The 17,791-nt window shown below is 46.3% G+C and overlaps 1 long non-coding RNA gene across 2 annotated transcripts; it reads left to right on the forward strand.

The window, feature by feature from the left end:
* The first annotated feature begins 778 nt into the window (after positions 1-778).
* On the forward strand, positions 779-17,105 carry LOC144156370 (uncharacterized). 2 transcript variants are annotated; one of them, XR_013319761.1, is made up of 4 exons: positions 779-1,102; positions 1,708-1,794; positions 5,973-6,147; positions 16,618-17,105. It is a non-coding gene; the product is annotated as an uncharacterized LOC144156370 (long non-coding RNA). The 2 variants fall into 2 exon arrangements; XR_013319760.1 differs by lacking the exon at positions 16,618-17,105 and having other exon boundaries at positions 780-1,102; positions 5,973-7,225.
* Positions 17,106-17,791: the final 686 nt, after the last annotated feature.

The raw sequence follows: 17,791 nt of genomic DNA on the forward strand, positions 1-17,791 counted from the left end.
GTGTTCAGATCATCATTGATTGAGGTCATGCATGCAATATAATTTCAAAAAGACATCCCATTGTACCATCCACCCAACCTCGTCAAAAATGTTCAAAAGCAAAAAAAAAAAAAAAAGCTGCCAAATTCAATAAAAAGCAGCGGCAGCACCGACGTTGAAACAGGAAAAATATCAGCCCTTGCTTATTACGACATCGACAGAATAACACTCCCCCTCCCACTTTTTGTTTCCTACAGCCTTGCACGGAGCACAGCACAGCCTTGAACTGTGACATCTGTATCATCATTCCGTCGTTCCCTGTTCCTCTCCTGCCCCACCAGCACAATCATAGCCCTCTCTGACAACAGTCATTCTCGTCACTCAGTGGAGTTATAACGTACTAGCAATCACAATTTTATTCCATTCTTATTGTTAGCGACCGTAAATATTGTGTACAAATGCAATAAACAGACCACCTAGTTTCTCCTGCAGAAACAACGTTGGAGAACAAGGCAGATATCAAAAGAAAACAAAAGTTGGGGAGGTAGGGGCATGAAATCGGGCGCTAAATAAACAGACGCCAAATAATAATACGATTACTTACACTAGAACACTGCCAAATTTCATTGCGCAGTGTTATCTTACTATCTGCTGCTTTTTTTAACGTTCAAATCGAGCGCCATAAGCTTCAGTTCGCGTTTTCTGTTTGTAAACTTTAAATATCTAAGCTTCTTTATTATAATACACACAGTAAATAATAAACCTAAAGATTATGTTATATTCAGTAAAAGAGGTAATTATTTATTGTTGTCGTTTTAATTTGTTTACGCAACTCCCTGCCAACGGCCGATATCTTGAGTACGGCGCGCGGCGGCGTGGCCGGATTCCGGAACAGATACCCCGTGACCCGTCTTTCATCGGATTGTTTACGTGTTTACTGTGGTGTGCGGTTAAACAAGCGCAGTTATTATGATTAATTGGGCACCTCGTCGTCTTTGGTTGTGTCTGTCGTGTTCGACTTCGCGATGAAGTATTTGAGAACAACTTTGCCACCTGAAGACGGCTGATTTCGCTTGGCGCTTGCCTCTGAACGTCGCTCGCTCTTCTGCGTCGGCTCCTCTCGGTAAGCTGTCGTCACATTTGCCGCCTTTCTTGTCACTGGATGTCGTTTGTAGCTGTCATCGCCGCTTTAAGGATTCGTTAGCAGGAGCACGCGTGTGTGAATTGTTTAACTGAACTGGCGAGGTTGAACCTAGAGGGCTCGTCTCTAGAAAGGCGATGTGCGAAAGATTGTGGTGCTTGCATTGAGCGCTAAACGCACTGGCGCTCAGTAACGCCGTGGCGCTCAGTAACTCAATAACGTTTCCCATTCCGGAGCACTATATTGAACAGCTTCAGAGTTCACCACTGCGAACCACGTCTTATGCGTAGTTTATCAGAACACGGGCGTCTACTCCTCTAAACTGTGCTGCGCAGCGTTTTCGGCTTCGTTGATCACCGCAGTCGTTTGTGCCGTGTTGGGAATTGCGAGGGAGAATCGTTTGCGAGCGAATGTGCGCGCCTGGCAAGCTTCGTTGCGTTTGCGGCGAGCCACCTCACCATGTGTACGGTGCGGCGGTACGCGGGCAGTGATTTTGGCTGAATGTTGTGTTGCCCGAGACGTAACATTCGTGCACCTAATCATTTCCATTCTTGCATGTGTGGTAATCATGTGTCATCCCGTTTTAGACCTCTGGACGGTCTGAGCGCATCACGTCCCTCCATTCAACCGGACAAGAGCCACAAGCATTGTCAACAGTGTTTGGCTGCCAGAACGTAAGTTTTCAAACACAGTTTTGGTAGCACAGTGGGCTATCATACTTGAATAAGGTTCGATCACTTGAATGTACAAGTTCTCTCCCCCGTAACAATTATTGGTGTTTCATGCATAACCTAACATGTAGGCGCTCAATGGCAACCTTTATTGTTAATTTCGGAAAACTCAAAAGTTTCACCCAAAATCATAATGTGGGCGTAGCAGTTAATCACCATGTATACGAACTTCCTGGTGTTAGTCATGTTTACGGTAAAGCCATATTTCTGAGGTGGTGACACAAAAATGTTATTACCTTTGTAGTTTAGTCTTCGATAAAGCCTTACCAGTTCTGTTTTCAGCTATTTTTTGGATGTTTATCATGTGAATTGACAGTCCTTGCAGTCCACTTTTTCAAATAGTTATGTAACTGCCTGTACCATTTAAACAGGCCTGATTGGGGTTCTGAAGGCTGCGATTTACGCACGCTAGTGCTGTACCGCCAATAAAGAAACATCCTTCCACAAAGAAAAAGATTTGAAAATGTAAAGTATCAGCAGCATTATTCTTAACTGGAACATGCTAATTGCTAGGCCTGGGGCTTTTCCTGAAAGCACTGTGGATGTTATGAGAGAGGAAAAACCACTCAAACACATCTGCCAAGGCCGTTGCTGCTCCAAGATGCGTGCAAGCATTGAGTCTTCTGAGCAATACATTACACCCTTTTTTTTAAACAACCGACGTGCATGCTGAACGTACTCCTGATTGGGCGTTTGCCAGGCGCGTAGCAAGGAATTTTTTTTCGGGGGGGGGGGGGGGGGGGAACCGTGGTCGACCAAAAGATGGGACGGGGAAATATGTAGGCAAGGCATCTTGCGCGTTGTTTTGCAAACGAAGCTTGAAATAACTGACTTTAACATGCGATTTGTGTATGCTCAACGCTAACTGTAAAGCCCACCTTAAAGGAGCCATGAAGAGAAAATGCAAGTTGGTTTTATTCGAAAGATTTCGTGTTTTATAGTGCCCCCAGCGCTTGTCCGGATACAAATGGTGCTTTATTCACTGAGAAATTTAACAATTTAGGTTAAAATTTTGATTTTCCCGCTCAATCGTGCGTTTTCGTGGTCCCAAATGACATCACAGGAACCGACCGCTCTGCAGCCTAGAGTACCTTCATTCACGCATCCGCCGTACAGGACAGAGACACGTATACGCTGGCGGCGCCATTTTCGGTTGCTCGCTCGCCGCCGAAGCAAGTCATTGTGTCAAAACCGCGCTAAAATTATCGCCGCAACGCGGTTTACTTAAGAAGTTTGAATCATATTGTCTGTTTCGCGTTGCTAGGTCTCGTGGGAAACGAAAAGAATAACGCGTTGAGCCCGTTGGCCCAATTGCAGCGGCACGGGACCGTTGAAAGGTTGTCTCCACCCTGTACAGCGGTGTTGGTTTGTTCCCGCGTTTTTTTACGTTCTGTAACCTAGATGGCGCCACCATACCGTGGCAAGCGTTTGGTTTGTTTTTGCCCGCATTTAAATCTGGCTTGTTTTTGTTCTGGGAGAAAATATTCGTTCCCTGAAACAGTGCTCGCTCGACAAATGGGGTCACGTAAGACACCGTTACTTGCGTCAATCGGCCAGTGTCGTCTGAGACAACCCCAAGCCCCGCAGTGCTGTGCAGCTAAACCAAGCATGCTGTGCGCAGTACGAACAGCAGAACGCATCAGTACTTCTATGTTTACATGTGCTTTCGTAACTTCCACTGTTTGTCCCATCATTCTTATTGCTTTGTAAAGAATAGAATGTGCCCTAAATTTAAGCGCAAATCGCTCATTCGTCTAGTTTGTAAGCTCTACCTAATTGGCGTCTGCTTCTGCCAGCCTCCGCCAATCGCAGAGCTTAGCTCATGTGACATCATAGGTTCTGTTGCGGGAAATGAGCTGGTGGGTCGCATGACCATTCCCGTTTTTCCTAATTATGTAGCTTATTTGAGCGAAGTTTACGTTAAAAGTGGTGTCAGTATGATTCTAACGAGACAATCTTTTGAATGAACCAAACTTGTGTTTTCTCTTCATGGCTCCTTTAAGGAGCTTAGATGGTGATGATAATTATGATCACCTAAATTCCCGTTCGCTGGTCTATGGGCAGACCACGGGCGAATCATTCGTCCGCAGAGCAGGTGGTTAGGCGGACCCACGCTCGTGAGCGTGATCATGAGTGCGCTCGTGAGTGGCGCGCGGTCCCCGAAGTTCGTCGGGAGGAAGTGGAGGCCAACACTGAATGTTTGCTATCAAGATTCTCGTGTTTTAGATTTTCCTTTAGAAAAGGGACTATTAAGTTTTCTTGTCAGCGATGAAGTACAGTCGAGCACGATTTGAAGGTTATCGCGCCAGCATCGAGCGGCCAAGCGTGCCACCAGCCCACGGTTTCGTTTCGGAACCATGAAAATCTAGATTTCGCACTCTTCGCTCCCTTGTTGGCTGTTCCATGATACAACAATGGCACGCACGACTGACTTGCCACCCTTTGGGTTTCAAGCTGTACATTCGTTGTATCAAGCACAGACTTGGACTTGGTTGCCCTTTATTACGCCGACGATAACGAAACTTGCATGGAATATTTGCTAAAGCTGGTGTTCTTTCTGCTTCGTTTGAAAGAGTAGCTTTCCCGCGACAACCATCGAATCGCAGTGGACTGTACATGTGGCGCATTCGTATATTATGGCGGTGAAACTAGCAAACGTGCGTCTTCGTCCTTAAGTAATCGCCTTTTGTTATTTTTGGTGCTAGTAACGTGAGTAGTAAACTTGCGCTAAGCAGAACACCTTATTGCACTGCTGTTGAATGTTGAGCTTGTTGCACGTTTCTTAAATTTCATTATATTTCTATCTGTTAAATCGAAACAGACATGGCTTCAGTAAAATTCCAGTTAAGCAACTACAGAATGCTGATTCTAACCAAGAGGGAGGTCAAGGAAACAGTGGAATAGTGCCAAAAAAACAAAGCTCCGCAATAAGGAGAATTGTGTAGTTTTGTTGATGTGGAGGAAATACAACATGGGCAGAGCAATGCTTTTTATGCAGCAGAAATTATGGATCTGCAATAGTCAATGAAATGCGATGTCGGTAGAAAAATAAACATATCAAGGATTGATAGTTGACTGAACAAAATACAGCGACATGCTCTGTCATGTGATTATACTTTGTACCAGTGTAAAGACAAGGAATGACACGCTCCCGACCACATGTAAGCCTATATGAGGCTTTTCCTGCTGTTCTGCCATTCCCCGGCCGTGCTGTTTTGCCATTGAAACAGTAGGGCTGTTTTGATCGGCTCGCGGCAGGTTCCCGGTGCTTGTCGGTGTATCCGGCGCGAAATGCAGCCGGGCTGTATATATTGACAGGTACAGCATCTGGAGCGGGCGCAGGGATCAGACGTTGACATAGCCCTTGTTTTCAGCTTTATGTGAGCAAGAATGTCCTTAAAACTGCAGGTGACTTCAGGCGGTTTTTCAGGCTGCCTAAACCGCACCCCAGCCTTGGCATAAAACATTATGAAGGGGGGGGGGAGCACCTGGACCCCCCCCCCCCCGGCTACGCCCTTGGCGTGTGCTTATTCTTTCTTGCATCCACCACATTCAAGTCGTCACGTTGAATTGGGAATGCTGGAATCCAGCAAATGCTGGCAAGATAGAGCTTGAACACAACCCACTTGCCCGCAATGAGTTTTCAAAGATCTCCACCACCTGAAGGTACTGAAGTGAGATGTAAGCATTGCCTGAAAACCATTCCAGATAAGGGTACGAAATCATAGTTATGGGCCTTTCTCGCCCATTTACGTGTTTTGAACAAAAAAAGTGCCATTTAAAGGTAACACGTCGTTCCCTGCCGATTTCTGATGCCTGATTAAGTTTGTGGGGATAAATTTAGCAGCTTTCTCACATGTCTAACGTGTATGCGAGCTTGTTAGGAGTGAAGTAGGTAAAAATTGAAAGGTTTGATTGTAGTTGTGTATAGATTACCTACATTGTTTTCATTCCTAGAAAAGAAAAATTGAGGTAACCCTGCCAATTGTTCTGCATTGCTGCATTATATTATGCTTGTATGATTCGTAGAACCTGCAGGAGTTCAGCTGCTTGTTAAAGGAAAAATGAACAACTGTACAAAAAAAAGAGCATCTACTAAATAAAAATCTTCACAATCGCAGGATGCCAACGGTCCACCTACCAACTTGCGTCCTGCATTGTTTCTGCTGGCTGGAGCGGCGCATGGAGCATTTTTCAGCTTCTCGAAGTTTGTGATCAAGCGCTGCCCCAAGTGAAGGATGCCGCAGACGGATCTTCTGTTTTAATGCCACAATTTCATGTGCTGAGCACTTACTCGTAAGGCATTTTAAATATTCATCATCCCAGAGGGTATGCTACCTTCGTCTTGGGTGGAATGTGGCTGCAATCAGGTTATTTGTGACGGAAACAAGTGAACCACGTGGTGAGAGTCATTGAGGCCTTGTTGATTGCGCATGCTTCTGAAATAACGTTTTCATTCAGCTGAATACTTTCTAAATATTACAATTTGTGAACAAAATATGATAAAAGTCATGATTAGTTGTACTACAGTGCAGGAAAGAAATGCCAGCACATGTTTTAAGAGCCTCTTATATTTCAGGTCATTGGCTGGTGAGCAGTAAAACAGAACTCAAAATTGTTTAAAGTGAAATCAAATATTTGTTGTCACCAGTGCATGACCCGTAGTAAAAGGTATCTGGTCTCCCAATTTCAAATGAGACAGGAAATGCCAAAAAAAATAAGGGAATAAACAAGACAGCTTGCTACAATAAACCAATTCAAAGAATTGCTCAATGTCTATGAAGTGGTGATTCAGGCGGGTTAGTTCGGTGTTGATGAAATACAAGCAGGCACTCGCCTGGTGAAAAACAAATAAACAAATAAAGACGTTTTGGGGCCCCTACTGGTCCCTTGATCACAATGAAAGGGGGGTGAAAGGTCTCGATTATTTATAGGTTCGGTGGCGCAGAGTGCGCATGTGTATCTCGGGGAGATTACCCCGCGACCGGTTAATCGTGTTTTTAGTTGGTTGAATATGCACTGATTCTAAAAGTAGTCGTGTCGACAGGCGCTTCTCTGATGCGATTATGCTTGCGGAATCCCAATCGATGACGTGGTCAGTAGCCAGGTGATGATCCGCCAAGGCATTTCAGCTTACATTGCCCTTTTTGACATCATTCTGGTGCTATTGAATTCTTCTTTTAAAAATTTCCAGTGAACTATGTAGGATGCATCGCTATCCTTGCATGGAATTTTGTAGGCAACTCCGGGGAATCTTGATTTTTCTAAAGGGTCCTTCATGCGTACCAGCTTCTGCTTAAGCCTGTTCGTTGGCACGTGTGCAGTTTTAACGCCATATGTGCCAAACACCCTTGCAAGAGCTTCACTGATGCCTTGCGTGTAGGGGACGGCAGCGCGTTTTTGCCTGTCTTCTTCAAGAACCCTTTCGGAGGAGGCAACTGAAGCCCGCAATTGTTGCGTCCTCACAAGCTTTGAAGGGTAGCCGTTACTGCGAAGGTCCTTCCTTACCACGGCTAGCTCTTGCTTGCGCAGACCAGGCTCAGAGCAGATTCGTGATGCGCGTGAGAAGAGTGCAGCGGCGACGGAGCGTTTTTGGCATATAGGATGCGCAGAGTCGAACCCCAGGTATCTACCCGTGTGGGTCGGCTTTCGATACACACTGGTTGTAAATCCTTTGGCCGACCGTCTCACAAGTACGTCGAGGAAGGCGATCTGTCCATTATTTTCCTGTTCCATGGTGAACTGGATGCTTGGAACACAAGAGTTTAGATGCTCAATTAAAGGCATTACGTCTCGGCGGTGGATCACACAAAAACAGTCGTCTACGTAGCAGACAAAGATCTTGGGGCCGTCTTGTACGAGCATAGCGCAGAATTTTCTAGAGCCTCTAAGGCAATATTCGCACAGACTGCTGAAATGGAAGCTCCCATCGCTGTTCCAAACCGCTGCTTGTAACATTATACGTTGAAAACAAAACGTGTTCTGCAGGCCAAATTCCAGGCAAAATTACGCGGTCCGGAGTTGCAAGGATCTACTCGAGAACGATGCATCTCTGCCTTCACGTTCGCCAATTGAGACGCAAGACTTGTATTGTCTCCTGGAATTTGGCCTGCAGAACACATATATTTTGTTTTCAACGGACCAGCGGTTTCGAACAGGGATGGGAGCTTCCGTTTCAGTAGTCTGTGCGAATATTGCCCTAGAGGCTCTAGAAAATTCTGCGCTATACTCGTAAAAGGCGGCCACAAGATGTTTGTCTGCTACGTAGACGACTGTTTTTGTGTGATCCACCGCCGAGACGTAATGCCTTTATTTGAGCATCTAAACTCTTGTGTTCCAAGCATCCAGTTCACCATGGAACAGGAAAAGAATGGACAGATCGCCTTCCTCGACGTACTTGTGAGATGGTCGGCCCAAGGATTTACAACCAGTGTGTATCGAAAGCCGACCCACACGAGTAGATACCTGGGGTTCGACTCTGCGCATCCTATAGGCCAAAAACGCTCCGTCGCCGCTGCACTCTTCTCACGCGCATCACGAATCTGCTCTGAGCCTGGTCTGCGCAAGCAAGAGCTAGCCGTGGTAAGGAAGGACCTTCGCAGCAATGGCTACCCTTCAAAGCTTGTGAGGACGCAACAATTGCGGGCTTCAGTTGCCTCCCCCGAAAGGGTTCCTGAAAAATACAGGCAAAACCGCGCTGCCGTCCTCTACACGCAAGGCATCAGTGAAGCTCTTGCAAGGGTGTTTGGCACATATGGCGTTAAAATTGCACACGTGCCAACGAACAGGCTTAATCAGAAGCTGGTACGCGTGAAGGACCCTTTAGAAAAATCAAGATTCCCCGGTGTTGCCTACAAAATTCCATGCAAGGATTGCGACGCATCCTACATAGGTGAAATCGAGAGCATGATGGAATCCCGTCTGGCCGGGAGGGTACATTAGGAACGAAAAAGAGACGCCGACCAGTCCAAACAAAACGTACTGACGTTTGGGCTTCCAGCACCGAAGCCTTGTTCACAATAAATGCATCACCAGAAGTGGGTCGTTTAAGTGGGCTTCTATAATCGCTGCAAAGAGCGTGAGTAGATCGGGTTTAGATTTCCGTCGTTACGATTGACTGTGTTAGATGTGGTCTGAATGATTAGTTATTCCAGATGTAGCCGGGATGGTCACTTTTTCTGTAGCGACGATTCTTGCATTGTCCCAATCAATCTTGTGGTCATTCACGACGGCGTGTTTGGCTAAAGCATTGTTGCGGACGCTTTTATTCTTTACTTCACGTGCGTGCTGCTGCAGATGATTCTTATAATTTCCTGATTCCCCGATATACACGCCACTGCAGTCTGCACAAGGTATCTCGTATACCACACCGGAGAAGCGCTCCTTGGGCAAGCGGTCCTCGACTCTCACGAGCTCATGGCGCATCTTTTGGGCTGGAACGTGGGCCACCTGCACGTCATATTCCCGTAGGATACGTGCCAAACATTCACTTGTTCCTGGAAGGTAATGCACAGGAGCTTGCTTCATCGGGGCAGGAGGCACGTCCAGTTGTCCCCGTCGGGTCAGTTGGCGTTCTGTTACGTTTATAAAGTGCCTCGGGTAACCGCAGCTAGCCAGGTTGTCCTGTACCTTTGTCGTGTCCACCGCCGCATCCTCGGGCTTCGAGCACGATCTTTTCGCACGCTGCAGTAGCGTGCTAACAACAGCCGTCTTGCGGGAAGCGGGGTGCACGGAGTTGAAGTTCAGGTAGCGGTCTGTGTGCGTTTCCTTGCGGTACACGCTGAAACGTAGCCTCTGGCCCTGCCGAGACTCGAGGACGTCCAGGAAGGGAAGTTTGCCATCGGCCCCCTCTTCTGACGTGAACTGAATGGCACGTTCCATACTGTTGAGGTGGGCCAGCAAGCTGTTCGCCGCGTCTTTCTGAACGACGCCGAAACAATCGTCGACATAACGCAAGAACACTTTTGGTTGAGGGGCGAAGGAGGCTAGCGCGCGTGCTTCCAGCGCTTCCATGGTCAGGTTTGCCGCCGTGACCGAAATAGCGGCACCCATTGGAGTTTCCTGCCTTTGCTTGTAAAAATGGCCTATAAAGACGAAGTACGTATTGTTCAGGCAAAAATCTAGAAGCCTGCGTAGTTCTGGCTCATCCATCGGTGATCTCTTGGGCAACGTCTGATCAGCCTCGAGAGCAGCGGTGCATAGATTGACAGTCAGGTCAATCGGAATGCTCGTTAAAAGGGACTTCACGTCGAAGGACACCATCAAGTCGTCTTTCTCGATCACGGTGTTGCAAGTCTTCTCGACAAAATCGAAAGAATTACGAATGTGAGTGGTCCCTTTACCGAGGAGCGGAGCCAGAACTTGGTGCAGGAACTTTGACAGGTGGCCCTGCACCAAGTTCTGGCTCCGCTCGTCGGTAAAGGGACCACTCACATTCGTAATTCTTTCGATTTTGTCGAGAAGACTCGCAACACCGTGATCGAGAAAGACGACTTGATGGTGTCCTTCGACGTGAAGTCCCTTTTCACGAGCATTACGATTGACCTGACTGTCAATCTATGCACCGCTGCTCTCGAGGCTGATCAGACGTTGCCCAAGAGATCACCGATGGATGAGCCAGAACTACGCAGGCTTCTAGATTTTTGCCTGAACAATACGTACTTCGTCTTTATAGGCCATTTTTACAAGCAAAGGCAGGAAACTCCAATGGGTGCCGCTATTTCGGTCACGGCGGCAAACCTGACCATGGAAGCGCTGGAAGCACGCGCGCTAGCCTCCTTCGCCCCTCAACCAAAAGTGTTCTTGCGTTATGTCGACGATTGTTTCGGCGTCGTTCAGAAAGACGCGGCGAACAGCTTGCTGGCCCACCTCAACAGTATGGAACGTGCCATTCAGTTCACGTCAGAAGAGGGGGCCGATGGCAAACTTCCCTTCCTGGACGTCCTCGTGTCTCGGCAGGGCCAGAGGCTACGTTTCAGCGTGTACCGCAAGGAAACGCACACAGGCCGCTACCTGAACTTCAACTCCGTGCACCCCGCTTCCCGCAAGACGGCTGTTGTTAGCACGCTACTGCAGCGTGCGAAAAGATTGTGCTCGAAGCCCGAGGATGCGGCGGTGGACACGGCAAAGGTACGGGACGACCTGGCTAGCTGCGGTTACCCTAGGCACTTTAAAAACGCAACGGAACGCCAACTGACCCGACGGGGACAACTGGACGTGCTTCCTGCCCCGATGAAGCGAGCTCCTGTGCCCTACCTTCCAGGAACAAGTGAATGTTTGGCACGTATCCTACGGGAATATGACGTGCAGGTGGCCCACGTTCCAGCCAAAAAGATGCGCCATGAGCTCGTGAGAGTCGAGGACCGCTTGCCCAAGGAGCGCTTCTCCGGTGTGGTATACGAGATACCTTGTGCAGACTGCAGTGGCGTGTATATCGGGGAATCAGGAAATTATAAGAATCGTCTGCAGCAGTACGCACGTGACGTAAAGAATAAAAGCGTCCGCAACAATGCTTTAGCCGAACACGCCGTCGTGAATGACCACAAGATTGATTGGGACAATGCAAGAATCGTCGCTACAGAAAAAAATCGCGCCAATCCACCCCGTGAATGTGGTTGGAAAGCAAAGCTGTAAACGGCACCCGTAACAATTACCCATGCGACGTCACTTAAATTTACTCACATCGCTCTACAAATAGCAAAAACATAGAGAAGTGAAATGCACTTAACCACACCATTTATTACTTCAAAGAGATATTCTTGTTAAGGTTAAATCAACGCATGAAGCATGAACGGTATTTGGTTGAGTTGTATTGGTGTAGCACAAGAGTGGAATTTTTTTTTGTAAAATTAAAGTAAGCTCCAACCCAGTGTTAGACGATCTGTCTTCTCCCTCTCTGCGCCGCGGACGGAGGCGACGAGTTTTGCGGCAGAAAAGGAGGAGGAGGAAGAAATACTTCTGTTCAGATTTCTGAACGGCCAAGAGTGCAGCCCTGGGGAGTGATTCCTTCTTCTGTGGGGCCCTTATGCAGTCCGCGCGGCCTGAGTTCTGTCTACCCGCTGAAGCTGGGTAGCTAGAGAGGGCCTGGACAGCAGCATCTCCCATTGCTCTTGTTGGGCAGTTGACGGAAAGAGAGGAGGGTGCTCAAAGCTAAAGTCGCACACCCCGTTTACGGGGCGGAGTGTTCCTACTTTTGAGCAAAATTTACATTCAGCGTCGTAGCGATTCGGATACATTAAGTGAATTCGCGTAGGCTGTGGGAAGGAGCCCGGATTGTAGGAGCCGTAGGGTAGTTTATTGTTCTCTGGAAAGGTCAGGGTAAGGCGAAGGTACGGTCTGTCTCAGAAGGCGACAATGCTGGGTTATCTCTCTGAACGTGACAAGCGGGTGACTGTCCTCGTGCAGCTCCATAGCACAGGAGGTGAAAGCGCAGGCTTGTTGGGTGGGCGTATTTGTTGCCCTCCATTGAAGCGTGATGGGTTGTCCAGATGAGCTAAATGGAACCGTTTGGGGAGTGATTTTTTTAGCACGCGCCGTGCAGGTCAAGACACCCAACCCTACTGGTAATTCCAGTAGGCTTGCTCGGAATCGATGACTACCCTCCGAACCCCTGGTTGAGCGAGAGCCAAGGTGATGGCTGCCTCTTCTGCTGCCGTCATTTCTTGGGTGCTAAGCGAGGTACACGGAAGGAGGTTGGTTCTGGAGGTAGCCACGATGATGGCGTATTGCTGCCCTCGATGTTTGGAGGCGTCTGTGTAGATAACTGCATGATCCCCACTGAGGGTGGTGTTTAGCGCTTGAGCCCGTGCTTTTCGGTGACCCTCGTCATGTGAGGGGTTCATATTTCTAAGCAAAGGGAGCATCTTTAGTTTTAGTGGCCAAGTGTCTGGGAGTACGTCAAGCGGAGTGACATTCTGGGCTGCCCAGCCAATCTGGTGAAGCATGTGGTTACCCATCGCAATTCTGAGTCGGACCTTCTGGTTAGAAAGATGGCCTTCTATCAGCTCTTTCACCGTGTTGTGGATCCCCGTGCTAAGCAGCCTCTGAAGACCAATGGCGTGCTAGACCGCCTTTCTAATCATTATATAAAGCATCTCTATGTCTTCCTTGTCGAGAAGAAGACAGGGGGTTGACGTAAGTAACTCTCGAGAGGATAAAAGCTTCAATTAATCGAAAGGTACCGGATTCGTTTAGGCCTCGCGTCTTGGTGGCAACTCGCCTGATCATGTGTATGATTTGATTAATGCTGTTTTTGAGGCGCTGCAAGGAGACGTCACTCTTCGTGTTAGCCTCGAGGTGTAGGCCCAGGATCTTGATGTTGGGGCTTGGAGTGATAGCCTGGCCATCAAAGAGTATTTAAATGTATTCCTTGGTTTGACGTGAGGGCGGAAGACAAGGAGCTGTGATTGTTTACGTGAACAGTGGAGGCCACAGGCTTTAGCACATTGGCGTACTAGAAGTGAGATGCCATGCATTGGTGTGAGCTTCCTTTAATTTTTGTAACTCTTAGCCCATGAGCAATGTGCGCACCGGGCCGCTAGACGGGGGTGAGTGGTCGCGTGAAGCTTTCACGTGGCATTCAGCGTGAACGCTAGGGGTAAACCTATAGATGTGCTTGATGAGTACACCACCTGTCTTCCCAGTCTTCACGTGTGCTCGTAGATAAATCGGTAAGACAACGGGCTCTCGATTTGTTAGTCTATTAGTTCCAGGTTCGATTCCCGGCGGTGCCAGTAAATTCTTTTACTTGTTCACTAGAGTTTTCTGGTGACACCAACGGTCGCGAAAGAACCCTTGGGGGGTAGAGGTAAAAAGCTTTGCTTTAAAAGTGACAGCATCACGGCTACATCTGGAATCACTAATCATTCAGACCACATCTAACACAGTCAAACGTAACGACGGAAATCTAAACCCGATCTACGCACTCTCTTTGCAGCGATTATTTAAGCCCACTTAAACGACCCACTTCTGGTGATGCATTTATTGTGAACAAGGCTTCCGTGCTGGAAGCCCAAACGTCAGTACGTTTTGTTTGGACTGGTCGGCGTCTCTTTTTCGTTCCTAATCCTAAATAGGTGAAACTGGAAATTTTTAAAAGAATTCAATAGCACCAGAACGATGTCAAAAAAGGCAGTGCAAGTTGAATTGCCTTGGCGGATCATCACCTGGCTACTGACCACCCCATCGATTAGGATTCCGCAAGCATAATCGCATCAGAGAAGCGCCTGTCGACACGACTACTTTTAGAATCAGAGCATATTCAACCAACTAAAAACACGATTAACCGGTAGCGAGGTAATCTCCCCGAGATATACATGCGCTATCTGCGCCACCGAACCTATAGATAGTCGCGACCTTTCACCCCTCTTCATTGTGAACAAGGGGCCAGTAGGGGCCCCAAGGCATCTTTATTTATTTGTTTTTGACCAGGTGAGTGCCTGCTTGTATTTCATCAATGAATCACCCTCCCCTGACGTGTTTTCGTCGAACCTTGGACTCTGTTAGGTGTCAGTGGGTTTACACAGCCAACTTGTGGGGACGCACATAAGCTCTTAACAAATGAGCTGCATAGTGGCGATGCACTAGCCATGGTTTTTATTAGTTGCCTTGATGTATATGATCTTCTGTCGCAGTGTTTTAGGTAGCTCACTCGCAAATTATTCCTTTGTTTTTGGACATTGTGGAGTGTCCAATGATTATTCGTTCTATTTCTGATTTTTATTGCAACTGTAAATATGTCAGGAGTCCCGTAATGAGTTTCTGGCAGTAATAGAGCACTACTGTGTGCATGAAGGCAGTCTAAACAGAAAAATTGGCTGCCTTGCCTTTGCTTAGAGCGGCCATGCAGACAACCCACAAGTTCGGTTCATTCGACAGATTGCCTCGTTAGAATCATACTGACACCATTTTTAACGCGCCTTTCACTCGAATAAGCTATATAATTAGGAAAAAGGGAATGGCCATGCGACCCACTAGCTCATTTCCCACAGCAGTACCTATGATGTCATATGTCCCCAGCTGTGCGATTGGCTGAGGCCGGCAAAAGCAAACGCAAATTGGGCAGGCCTTATAAGCATGCCGAACGAGCTATTTGCGCTTAAATGTAATGCATATTCATTTTACAGCAGTAAAAATGGGGCAGTAAACAATGAAAGTTATGAAAATACGCGTACACATACAAGTACCGATGCGCACTGCTGTTGGTACGGCGTGCACTATGCTTGTTTTAGCTGCACAGCACTCCGCCGCATTGGAGTTGGCTTGCACGGCCCTGGCCGATTGGCATAGGCGATGTTGTCTTACGTGACCCTGTTTGTCGAGGATACCTCATGTTTCACAAAACCATTACTTTCTACAGTAACGAAAACAAGCCAGGTGCAGACGCGGTCAAAAACAAAGCAATGGCAAACAACGGTTTGTGGATGAGTATGGTAGCTCCACCTGGGAGGACTGATGGCTAGCAAGGCTGCAGACCCGAGTGACGCAGTAGGTTGTTTGATTACATGCACTTATGGCTTCATTGCTGACATCCCAAAAACACACGATATGGTGGGAGAATCAGACTTTTAACCTAAATTAATTTCTCAGTGAATGAAGCGGTGGGGCACTATAAAACAGGAAATATTTCGAACGAAGCGAACTTCTATGTTGTCCGAATGGCCCCTTTAATGCACTGTATTGTATTTTTGGTTCCTGTAGTGATGTCACCATGAAGGAACCGCAGTAGACAAAGGTAATGTTAGCGCTTTACCATGCATTTTTTTTTGTGTTTGATGGAAACAAATATAATACTCTAACCAAGGACTTTATCCGAAGCGTTCCCAACGTTTCGGAACCTACTTGGCTCCTTCATTAGAACTGTCTATGTTTGACCAAGAGCAATAGTTCTACATATAAACAATTTTTTTGTTTGCTGCAGCGGATCAGAGGCTAGGGCACAAATAGGGGGTAGGACAGCTAGATATCTGTTCATCTTTCGCCGGCTTGCTTGGGTGTGACAACTGTATCTAGTTGTCAATTCCAATTTGTTGTGGTCAGTTTTTCTCAACTAAATTGTAGCTTTTTTAAAGATTATGGAAGGTTTTGTGGGCCTAAAGGGTTGCTGCATTGCATGTTTGGCCTATGTAGCGTTGAAAGCGGATATTTTGCTTCAAAGTGGAATGTTGGCCTAGCATCATGGTCCTGTGGTTGCTGCTCACTTTCATTCATGCCATTATTTTTTATATTATCACTTAAAATTAAAAGTTAACCAATCTGCTGTCATTTTAATTTTGTCACCTGCTTTATACTTTCTTTTTTTTCAACTGTCTGTAAGGAGTGACAATTCGTCTTTTTATGATACCAAGGCATCGGACTGTGCTAGTTGGTACATGTTTGAATGGATGAAAAACCAGTGGAAAACACAGGGTACGGAAGAGAACGACAGGATAAGCTTGTCCCGTTGTTCTCTTTTAACTGTGTCCTGTGTTTACCGCTGGTTTTTCATCCATTCAATTTTCATGAATTTGTTCAACAGTGATTAGTTTAAGTGCTCAAGCAATTTTTGGCTTGAAGGTTCCCTGTAGCATTTATATAAGTGCTCTCTGCTCTTTTTTTACCCAAGACCCCATTACCAGCCTTAATGAGATAGTCTTTTGTAGACATGAAGTTGAAATAAATATTTGTTTGCATTGCTTTGCATATTTTGAAAGAATTGCTTGCTCACTTTCTTTCAACCCTGTTTCTTAATCCTGCTTAAAGCATTTTTCCATGTTTATTTTTTTTCAGAACCAGGAAGGGTGCTCATCCTCGGTTCTTGCTGAAGCACCAGTATCTGTACTTCACACGTGAGCTTTGAACACGCAGTAATTATGGTATGAAACATTTTACCAGTATTAGCTTGCTTTGTAGATGTCAAAGCTCTCGACAGTGTAGTACATTGTCTGGTGTAGTGCACAATCTCTCTATAACAGCACCCGCTGGGTGCTGTTGTAGAGAATAATTTTGTGGCTATAATACTTGAGATTATTCTAAAATGTACATCAAATACTAGTAAGAATAGCTCTCTAAATTGGTGGCCATTTTCCTGGTGGAGGCAGAAAGTGAAAATGCCCATGTGTGGAGATTTAAGTCCACAATAAATATCCCAAAGTTGCCAAAGCTAATCCAGAGCCCTCCTCGCGGTGCACTTAATATCCCATGTGCAGCTTTGTGTAAAAACAGCCAGAAATGTATGATCAATTTAAATTGATTTTAATGTTTCTAAATGCAAATATTCTAAGTTTAAGCTGCCTTATTTAGTAAAATATTTTCTAAAAATTGCATAGCTACCAAAGGTTTACAGAAAAGCTTTCATTGGTTATGCACCTTCTCAGCGAAACAAAAATGTCATTAAGAAAAGCAGAAAAAACCTAAATATGGAAAGTAGCAACACTAAAGCTGCTAATAAAAAAGATGCTAAACGTTTTATCGATAATATTGCTGATTTTATTTCTAGTCAACTCTAAAAAGGGCTATAGACGGGTTTGATGGTTCCCATGACGCACCTCGTAATACTAGACGAAACTAATGGGCACTGGCTGTTGGCTTTTCATTTGCAACATCGAAAAATGACCCCACATCCACCAGCAGGGACATAATGCAAGGCACCATGCACAAGCTAGACTCATGATAAAATACTGCTATAACAACAATGTCATCACATTTCAACCAGGGAACTCATATGCATTGTTCTGTGATGTTTACAGTTCTTGGTATTGCTATGTGGGGTCATTTTTCATGAAGCAAAAAGAATAATGTAAAATAAAATAAGTGGCAGTGGCGACCCAACTTTTATAGGTAGAATAAAGCCACAGTACGTAGGGAAGTATACATATTGTATTTGGTCTGCCTTAATATTGAGCTTTTCTGCTCAGCTCAAGAATAAGGCACTAAACATTGCGAGTAGCTACCGTGATTGGAA

The sequence above is a fragment of the Haemaphysalis longicornis genome, unplaced genomic scaffold, assembly GCF_048455015.1.
Source record: "Haemaphysalis longicornis isolate Haplotype H1 unplaced genomic scaffold, Haemaphysalis longicornis Haplotype H1 scaffold_1, whole genome shotgun sequence".
In the NCBI taxonomy this organism is placed as follows: Eukaryota; Metazoa; Arthropoda; class Arachnida; order Ixodida; family Ixodidae; genus Haemaphysalis; species Haemaphysalis longicornis.